Below are 11,045 nucleotides of genomic sequence, written 5' to 3' on the forward strand. Positions count from 1 at the left end.
CTCCAGACGCACAGGCTCAGCGGCCATGGCTCACGGGCCCAGCCGCTCCGCGGCATGTGGGATCTTCCCGGACCGGGGCACAAACCCGCGTCCCCTGCATCGGCAGGCGGACCCTCAACCACTGCGTCACCAGGGAAGCCCCTACCATCACTTTTAACAGTAAAATATATTGATTTTCTGATCATGAATACTTTATTTTTTAAAAAGTAATAGGCTCTCTAGACAGAGCTGTCTGGCTCTGCTGGTGTGAAAGGCAGAGAAGTCCACAGCAGCAAGAGGAGGGATGAGTACTTAGTTCGGGGGTGCTCCCCTGACACCCGGTGCCCCAGGGTTTGGGAATGAAACCCTTAAACTCAAGGACCACATTCCAACCAATAATAGTGTCTAGGCATGAAAAATGGGGGCCCTGCTGGCCTTTTGATTTGTCATTTTTAGTGGCAATGGAGACATACATCGTTTACTAGAAAAGTCATCAATTTTCATTCAGCAGAAAGAAAGGGAAATAAGTTACTGTGAGACCCAGGCTTGGAACAGATAGTACAAAAGATTGAGGGCATCTGCTTTTCTGTCACCAGTTTAGTGAAGTGCACAGAACAGAAACGATTGGCTCACTCTGGGAGAGAACACAAGCATGTGCTGACCTTTCCAAGACCAAGTGTGCCTAAAAGTTTTTAATGCACCAGACATCTACTGAGCTCCTCCTCTGTGCTGCTGAGTGAACAGGGAATTCACCGGTGAACAAAACACAGCTTCTTCCCCAAGGGGGTGATAATTTGACTATCTGCTTTGCTTTCCAGGACTTTGCAGCAACTAAAGCACACTCTCCCTATTTCTTGGAATTGGATCTGCTTATTTGTTTTATTTTTTTTTGCTCTATCACTGTTCTGCCACTAGTTTCTTCAGATATGTGATGGGTGGTGGACTTTAGTTTTTATTTCAAGTCTCTTGTATCTGATTTCTCTGGAGAAGAAGAGACAGATTAACAATGTTACCCGTTGGGACTTTTCAGTGACTCACTCATCAGGGTTTCTAAACTCACAAAAGCTCACTGACAAGAGATGACATCTCTTTTTTTCGAGCTGTTAATTCCTCCTTTAGGTATAAACCATCTTCTCTTCAAACATGATACATAATGAGTTCTCTTTTAGCATAATAATAATAGAAAAAGTTATAGATGCTTCTTTCTTACTTTTAAATTCCCTGTCAGTCACTACACATGACCACTGTGGCCCTGTGACACCAGCAATGTCATGCCATGTCTGTTACTACCTGTCACGCAAAGTGGAAACAGAGAAAAGCTGAAGTCATCTGGCTTCTGGTCTCCCACAGGTCCTGGGATTTCTGTTTTTTTTTTCTTTTTGGATCATAGCATAGAGCTAATAGAATGCTCTGAGGGGAAACCTTAAATAAGCTAGCGCCTGGGTTCATAGGAATAGGAAGACATAAAACAGAATTTATGAAGGTCATTTACTGAAAAGAAGGGATGACGGGATGGGGCCAGGCACATTTCCTTCTTTTTCTGTTCTTCCCTCCAGCAAGACAACCCTCTATGTAAAACAGCCTTCCTGCCTGCACACACGTGAGTAGTGTCCTGAAGGAGATGTAAGCCTCTCTCCTCCAGCACCAGCAGGCCTCAGCTGAGAAGCAGCCCAGGACAAGGAAAGAAAGGATAGCACACCAGGACAAGCAACACAGAGCAACACAAAACTGTTGCTCTTTTAAATCAGACAGAGTTCAGGAATCTGTAGAAATTCAGAGGTGAAAGAGACAACTTTTAGTTAAGAGAAACGAGGAAGGGGTGGCTTTTGAATTGAGCCTTGAAGGACGGGTAGGGTTTCCACCCAGCAATAATGGATGGGGAGAGATAAAAGACCTGCTTCTGCCATGGTGTGAGCTTGTGACTCCGTTTCCCCGAGATCCAGTATCTTCCTCTCTAAAAGCAAGGACTGGAAGGTGTAGAAGTTTTCCCCCAGCTCAGCTCTTGTTCCCACGTGCTGTTCAGATTCCAGCTGAACTCTGGATCTTGACCAAGATTTTTCCCACTCGCCTTCCCTTTTATGCCACTTTTTGTTTTCCTCCATTTGCTCCCATTTATCCTCTTTAAGTTAATAATGAAATGATCACAGCTTATGTAAGTGTATTTGTCAGCACTGCTATGAGGATGCTGCACAGAAACTAGCCACAGTTCAGTGCCTCATGACATTAATTCTCAACTCCACAAGCTTCTGGGGAAGCTGCTCCAGCCTGGCTTTGCTGGGTGGTTCTGCTTCCCCCTCCAACGTTACTAGGTTCTACTTTGTTCTCATTATCACTTTCAGAGAATGTTTTGGATCTTTACCTTTGTCTACACCATCTCCCAACACATGGCTTATGTGGAAAAAGATTCAGATAAATATTTATTAGCTAAATAAACCCACAGAATTTTCCCAAATCTTGTTTAATGTTGAAATGAATATTCTAGAAATAGCTAATCAAACCATAGGGAACTGCCATCTGGACTGTTTTCCACAAGGTTGATACACATGACACAATTACCATTCTTGTGTGATAAAGGTAATAAGGAGGATACCAGTAATTTCTCATTAAAGAAACTTAGTGTTTAAGAAGATGGGATAGTTCTACAATGGTAAGATCAAAACCTTTGTATTTTTTCGGAAGAAAGTGTTTGCTAAGTAAATTATTAATGAAAAAAAATCCAGAGAGGACTATTAGCCTTCCTCAATAAGACCATTCCAGCACCCTTGAAATTCTGTGGCAGCATTTATTTGCATGTAAATGATAACAAATTAAAAATGATTTTTATCTGTCTGTTAAAAAGGTCCCAAAGACACTCTCCTTGGAAGTTTTGTGGGAATTAGCCCATATTCCAGGGGACCTTTAAAACGCAAACTTGTAGATCTCGAAAAGAACTTTATAAATCAGACTTTGATTCACTTGAGTCTTCCAGACAATAATTCTGAATAATTGTGGTAAGTAACTTTACCCACCTACGGATGACTTTTAACGGACCATATTTTAACCCAGATAAGTCAACCCTGACAGGCATCACTGCACAGTGACCCAGTTGTACCACATGGCCTGCAAAGAAAGGTCATGAGAAACCCAAAAGATATAAGCGTTCTCCTTCCAGAAGTGACTCTTAAAATGTCTTCTTCCATGGGATATAGGTGGAGTGTCCCTGTTTGTTCTCCAGGGACACTGTATTTCTCTAGCAGTTCAGAGTAATTACTGTGCAGCAAATGGTTAGAGTATGAAAATGTGTGTGTGCCTGCTACGCTACTTGCCTCCAAATAATACATGCTTTTGAACACTACTTGTAATTCTAGCTTTTGGCAGCAGTAGACTTGTTACCTTAAAAATGCTAAATCCCTGTGCATTGTAGTGAACAGCATTTTTTATTGATTACTATACGCTTAATTGTATGATGACCTATCGTTAGAGATTCTGTGTTTCTTCATAAACTTAAAATTCAAGAAAACATTTTCTTAGTTTTCTCTCTCCCTCTCTTCTAGAGCTTGCTTGGGCTCTCTCCCGCACGGTTCTCCCCACCCCCACCCAGTCTCTTTCTGATTCTCTTTGTCTCTCTCTCTGTCTCTCTGTGCCCCTCCCTCCCTCTCCTTATTTTGTTATCTTTACTTTCCCAGTCACCTTTAGGCCCAATTAAAACCCTTAACCTTTCGGAATTGCCACTTGGCAAGGGTTATGTTTCTCTGTTTCAGTTCTGAAATGCAGTGCCATGATTTCAACTGAACTTGGCCTTTAATGAAGCTAATCAAGTTGCAGCTCTATCTTCCAAATTCACAGCTTGCTGTGAGCAGACAGCCGTGGGAAGGGAGGAAACTGGAACACTGGGTGCTGGAGATCTCCCCATCCCTCTGTCACCCCTTTTACTAAGAAACTTTTCTTCAGATCCCAGTTAAATGACCAGCTCTTTTTAACCCTCCTTCTTTTACAATAAAGTTCAGTATTTATTAACGCTTCTCAAGCTTTTTAACCTATACACCTATTTTTTTCCCAGAGTTTTACCTTCTCTCATCATTACAAAAGTAAGAGTATTTCCCCCAAAATGTAAAATTATAATTGAATTTTTTTCCCACTTACATACACCTAGAGATTCTCAGGCAACCCTGAGTGAGGAAGGTGGGGATTGACTGTCTACCCTCCCACATGGCCCCCCTTGAGAATCACTGGTGCAACTGTATTTCTCCCTGGAGCTTGGTTAGTAAATCTGCCAAAATTTTAAAAGAAATTCTAAAGGGAAAGTTGTTGTAGATATCCCAAACTGCATTTAACCGAGAGCTTCGCTTATAAAATAGGAACTTAATTGGTCCCTGGGGAAAATGTCAGATTTCTTAGAGGTTCTATAGTTGGTTCTAGAACCCTGCAGTAATGACTTTTGATTTTGTAACTAATAAAAACTAGCAGGGCTTCCCTGGTGGCGCAGTGGTTGAGAATCCGCCTGCCTATGCAGGGGACATAGGTTCGTGCCCCGGTCCGGGAAGATCCCACATGCCGAGGAGCGGCTGGGCCCGTGAGCCATCGCCGCTGAGCCTGTGCGTCCGGAGCCTGTGCTCCGCAACGGGAGAGGCCACAACAGGGAGAGGCCCGCGTACCACAAAAAAAAAAACAAAACAAACAACCAAAAAAAAACAAACTAGCAGCCCACGATAATCCTTGTGTTTCCCGTCGTGCAAAACAGAATTTAAAGAACTCTTTGATTAGTCTAAACGAGTTTTCTATTTTCAATCCCATTTTCCAAAATATGTAGTTCTGCATTTCAGTTTTTATACCAAACTGGCTTATGCACATTCCTGAAAAAATGAGAGTCAGAAGTTAGTGACTAAGGGATAAGGCTGAGCAACAGTGGAACAATGTGGAAAGCTTGCCTTCTTAGCATTTATATGACCTTGGGAACTTTGGTGTTTCTAAAGGTGAGGGTTTTTTGTGTTTTTTTTTTTACCTTCTTGGCAAAGCATAGAGACTGAATTTATCTATGAATTTGAAACGTTGAAGGTATTACAGTTTACACATGCTTTTTATTTGTGGGACTATATTTTTCCTTTTAGTTATCAATATGCAATAAACATATGCATAGCATTTTCTCCCTTTTTCCTAAAAATAGTTATCAATATTATCTCATTAACCTTTACTGACCCCCTGTGAAGTAAGGAGATGCTCTTGCTCTCTTTTTTTTCAAATTGGGCTGACCAAATCTTAGAAATCAAAGAGTTTGTCCAAACGCAACAGCAAAATAGTGCTGCAACTGGAAATAGAATTCAAGACAGCAGAACCTAGAACTTCTCAAGGCTGTAGTAGAATATGAAATTTGACTCAATCTACAGTGTCAAGGAAGCTTATTAAAGACAGTATTTTCTTTAGAGGTTGCCTGTTGGCATAATTACATGAAAAAAATAAATCCTAAATAAGTATTTGTGAAACATAAAGCACACGTTTATTGATTCCAATATATGGAGATCTTGCCTAATAGTTGCTGGTGTTCAGAAATGCTTCAGGTCAGGGAAGGGAAGACCAAATCTACTTCTAAATCTATTCCATTTCCTCTGGAACATAATATCCTCTTGAAATATATTTGATAGTTCCATTACCAACCCTTGTTTCTGACAATGATGTGCTATGTATTTGGCCTTGCCCAATACTATTGCCTGATACTATTTTTTTGTCCTTTGATACGTTTGTCCTCTGGCTGCAAATGTAAGCTTCCTTTGTGAGAGTCAGTGATGGTTTTCCTGACCTTGTTTTTAGATATTTCACCACAGGAATATGTACCAATTCAAGAGATTTAATTTGAACAGTGAATGTCACTTTTGAGTATAAATGTGGTATATTTGAGTATAAATTTTGCTGGTAGACTGTTTTAATGGGATACACAGATGCTAGGTGAACTCTTTGAGGCCAAACTGTTGGGTACAGAGTTATCTGACTCCGTACAAATCACCCTGTACTAAATCCCTCCCAATATCTCTTCTACACTCTGAGCTTTTTTATACTTTTCTTTAGACTGAGGGTGTTTTAAAGGAGAAATGTCCTTGACATGATCACTGCTCCCATATCTGTGCCACATTGCTAACACATGCATTGCCACGCTGAAAGGAGCTGCCTTTACGGTCAATATATGAAAACTAGCTTATTGTTTTTAAAATATGATACATGCTCATTATGAACAAAATTCTAACATGACAGAAAGGTACAAAGAAGAAAATAAAAATATACCAAAATTCCCAGAGAAAGCATCTGACAGTATGGTGACACCCTCCAATGTTTCTCTATGCATATCTACACATTTGCAGACAAATACTATCTTACCTAAAGGAAATCACACTGTACTGGCTATTCTGAAACACACTTCTTTTCAGTCAGCCATTTGTCCCAGACATTCTTCCATACCCAACAATACAGAGCTACTTTCTCATCTGACAGGCTGCAGTACATTCGTTTGAATCCATGTACCATAATTTACTTAATTATCTAGGCTGTTTCTGAATTTCTACTACTATAAACAAAGCCACAGTGAGTATCCTTTGGTGACATCTGTTCTCACTTATTCATTTATTTCTTTTGAATAAATTCCTATATGTGAGGTTTTTTGGTCATTTTTATGCATATTGACAAACTATCCTCTAGCAACACTGTATCAACTTACATTCCCACCAATAGGACATAAAAGTATCCATTTCCTGAAACCATCTCCAACTCTAAATATCATTAACCTTTTAATATTTGTCAATTGGGCCAAAAAGTGATATTTCATTGATATTTTATTGGCTAGTTTTGATCCTACCTAGTAAGGTTAAACATCTCATATGCTTTACTGGTCATTTGGATTTCTTCTTTTTGTAAATTTCCTGTTCTTTTGTCATCTTTCGTTTGTCTTTTTTCCTCCTACATATGTGTAATTTATATATTTTTATTTTTAGCCCTCTGTTTTGCATCATGTTGCAAAACATTTTCCCAATTTGTCATCTATCTTTCTCCCTTCTCTATAGCATAAGTTGTGAGTTTGGTTTTTGTTTGGTTGTTTGCAACACAGAACTTTAAAAAGTCAAAGTTATCAATTTTAGCCTTTTTTGGTTCCTGATTTTTCAGGACATAGTTTTGCCATATTCCAAAGGGGGAAATAGTTATTCAGGTTTTCTTCTAGTGCTTCCGACAGTCCATCTGTCACACTTACATCTGTGATCCATCTGGAAGGTATTAGCGTGTAAGGAGTTGAAATCTTGGTTTGTTTTGTTTTTTCCAGATGATTGACGTGCTGTCCCAAACCCTTACTGAATGGTCTACTTATTTGAAATGCTAACTTTATCATATAAGTTAATATGTATGGGGACTTTCCTGTGTGGTTCAGTGGTTGGGACTCTGTGCTCCCAATGCAGGGGACCCAGGTTCCATCCCTGGTCAGGGAACTAGATCCCACCTGTCGCAACTAAAGATCCGGCATGCCGCAACGAAGATTCCACATGAGGCAATGAAGATCCCGCGCGCCGCATCTTAGCCCCTGCGCAGCCAAAAAAAAAAAGAAATGTTTGGATACATCTAGAATAGTGATTAAAGCATTGTATTTGGAGTCAAACATACCTCAATAAAGTCTGATCATTTTCTTCATATAGCACTTCTTGTTAAAGTTTTTTTTTAATGTATTTTACATTCTTGTTGCTATCGAAATTGGTGTTGTCTGTCAATATATTTTCTGACTAGATATTTTTAAAATATAAGCCAACTACTCATTTTATATACATAATTTTAAATCACCTACAATAATGATAGCTTCGCTGCTTCCATTCCAGCTCTTATTTGATTCCTTGATATATAAACAACACCTCTATTTTATTCCTGATTTTAATGAGTTAAGAAAAATATTCATCTAATTCTACTTACTAAGTATTTTCATTGGAAATGGATGTTTATTTCCATAAATCCTTTGAATTATATTAATAGCTTTATAAAAATCTATAAGCCACATTTGCATTTCTGGAATATATCCCACTTGGTCATGAAGTATCAGTCTTTTAATATATTTTCTGGATTCTGTTCGAGATATGCAAGATTATCTTTGCATTTACAATTTGATTGTAAGCAATGTATCTTAACAGTCCCATCATTTTTTTTTTTTTTGGTCCTACTCTAAGTAGTAAATTCAAAGTCAATTCATTTAAAATAATGTATGTGTTATAAAATGGAACTAGTCTCACATGTGAATTCAGTCCTAGAGAGTGAAACTGTCTATATGAATTTGCTTAAACAACAGTTTAATTACATTAAAATTTTGAAGTCACAGGTACATACCCAAGAGAATGTAAGCATATGGCCACACAAAAACATGTACACAAATGTTCATAGCATTATTCATAATAGCCCCAAATAGGAAACAACCCAAGTGTCTACCAGTTGATGACTGAATAAACAAAATGTGGTATATTCATATGATGGAATATTATTCAGCAAGAAAAAGGAATAAAGTACTGATACATGCTACAACATGGATGAAAATCAAAAAATATTACGAAAAATGAAAGAAGCCAGTCACAAAAGGCCACATATTGTATGATTCCATTCATATGAAATTCCAGAATTGGCATATCCTTAGAGACAGAAGGTAGATTAGTGGTTGACAGGGACTGGTGGGAATGGGGGGTGACTACTAATGGCTACAAGGTTTCTTTTTAGAGTGATGAAAATGTCCTGACATTAAATAGTGGTGATGGTTGCACAGCTCTGAATATACTAAATATCACTGATTGTACACTTTAAAAGACTGAATTTCATTATATGTGAATTACGTCTCAATAAAGTTGTTATTTAAGAAAAGAATTATATGACGGAAAGGTATTGAAGTGAAACCACAGAAAGGAAGCAATTATTTACTCCATTTTTCCACTGTTTCCAAAGGCTAGCCTAGGAATTTTGAAGACCCCTGTTAAAAACTGAAGCTCTGGGACAAGAAGAACAAAGAGCACTCTAAAAGTCTTGATTAACTCAGACTGACACATGTATGAGCTTCCCAACCCCCAACTATAGACCTGCACCACTGAACAATAGTTTAATTTTCCTGATCTATGAAATTTTGATAACAAAGGGCTTTATATTTTAGAAGATATAAACAAAATACATTTGCACAAATCCGGCTGACCCTCTGTGTCTTACTGCTATTATGACAAAGGTAAGGACAAATCTGTTGAGAGTGGGTTGGCAGGTGGATGTGTGGGAAGGATCCACAGAGGGTAAAATGAAGAGGAGAGGTGGGAGAACCAGATACGTTTGTCAGAGAATGGTGCTCTAATCCATGAACATTTTCTCCAGGCTGTGTCCCTTCTTGGGAAGGCTACGGTCCCTGTCGTCAGACCTCGGAACCGTCCTGATGCACCTGGTCCTCCCCGCCATCCCTGGAAGATCACATGAGAGTCACCAGTCAAGACCCAAGTTATCCTTCCGCTGTTGTTGTCTAAAGGGTCCTGTTGTTTTACATATTCAGTCAGAGTCTGGTCTAGGGAACTTGTAGGAAAATGTATTCAAGTCTGTGTTTAATACTTAACTCTGAATTTAGGAGGGTATGTTAATGAACACTGACTAATTTGGAAATTATAGCTCTATAGGGTGCAGTTGAACTGATTTCAATTCTCACACAGGAAAAATTATATCTCTGTGTTTGCCCTCACCTGCAATCAATGTAGATTCAGCTACATTGCCTTCAAGAAACTTGGATTTACTTTTTGAAATACCATTTTAAAGGGTTATATTACCTAATAGTTGTTAGGGCGGTGTACCTGCCTTACAGATTTGTTTGGAGAAACACATGGAAAGTGCTTGTTTTTTATAAATAGTAAGTACTATACTGCTAACACTTCTACCACTACTAGTAGTAGTGGTTTAATAATAATTATGTAGGGCTCGACATGTCCTAGTCCAATATACCTGGAATCTATTACTTAAACAAAAAAGAGAGATGGAGTTCCTGGTAATCAACCTAATAAGGGGTAGCTGGAACGTTAATTATGATAACAAGTCTCCCAGAGGGGGAAAATGTTATAAAATATGTCTTCAGGGATGAAGATGTCTGTACTGACCTATTACCACTTTCTTGCCAAGATTTTCTCATAAAAGCAATATTTGTGTGACAGATGTGACAGCTGAAATATCATTTCTCATTAGCCAGAAGTGGGTCCCATGGACACCCTACCCGGAGGAGGCTGGCTGCGAAGATCAGGGCTGTGGTTCATGTTGGGTCAGCCAAACAGCGTCAGCTCCATCATCCCTCTCCTCACTCCTTCCTAACTCCACTGAACTCAGTGAAGCTCAGTGATGGGGAGAAGCACAGAGATGTTTGGAGGCTCATAGAAAGGGAAGAGTGCCGGTTTCACAAATTACCTAATAATCACTTTTTACTCATGAAAGCTTAATGGTTTGAAGAACAAAGTTAAGGATTTACACTAAGTGATTTTAAGACTTATTATAATGCTATAGTAATCAAGAGAATAGGGTATTGAAATAAGGTGAGACATAGATATAGATTAGTGGAACAGAATAGAAAGTCTAGAAGTCTAGAAATAGACCCACACAAATACGATCAAGTGATTATCAATAAAGATGTCGAGGCCAATTAATTAAGAAAGAATTGTCTTTTCAACAAACATTACTGGAACAATTGGACTTCCGTATGGCAAAAAAATGAACTTTATACACATAAACAAATATTAACTTGAATTAATGTAAAAGCTAAAACTTCTGGAAGAAAGCAGGAGAGAATCTTTGTGATCTTGAGTTAGGCAAGGTCAAAGTACAAACCATAAAAGAAGAAATTGATAAACTGGACTTCATCATACTTTTTTTAATTATTATTTATTTTTTAATTTTTTAAATAAATAGGTTGTTTCTATTATTTTTATACAACAGGTTCTTATTAGTCATCAGTTTTATACACATCAGTGTATACATGTCAATCCCAATCACCCAATTCATCACACCACCATCCCCACCCCCCCGCGGCTTTCCCCCCTTGGTGTCCATACGTTTGTTCTCTACATCTGTGTCTC

This window comes from Physeter macrocephalus, chromosome 7, assembly GCF_002837175.3.
Source record: "Physeter macrocephalus isolate SW-GA chromosome 7, ASM283717v5, whole genome shotgun sequence".
Lineage (NCBI taxonomy): Eukaryota > Metazoa > Chordata > Mammalia > Artiodactyla > Physeteridae > Physeter > Physeter macrocephalus.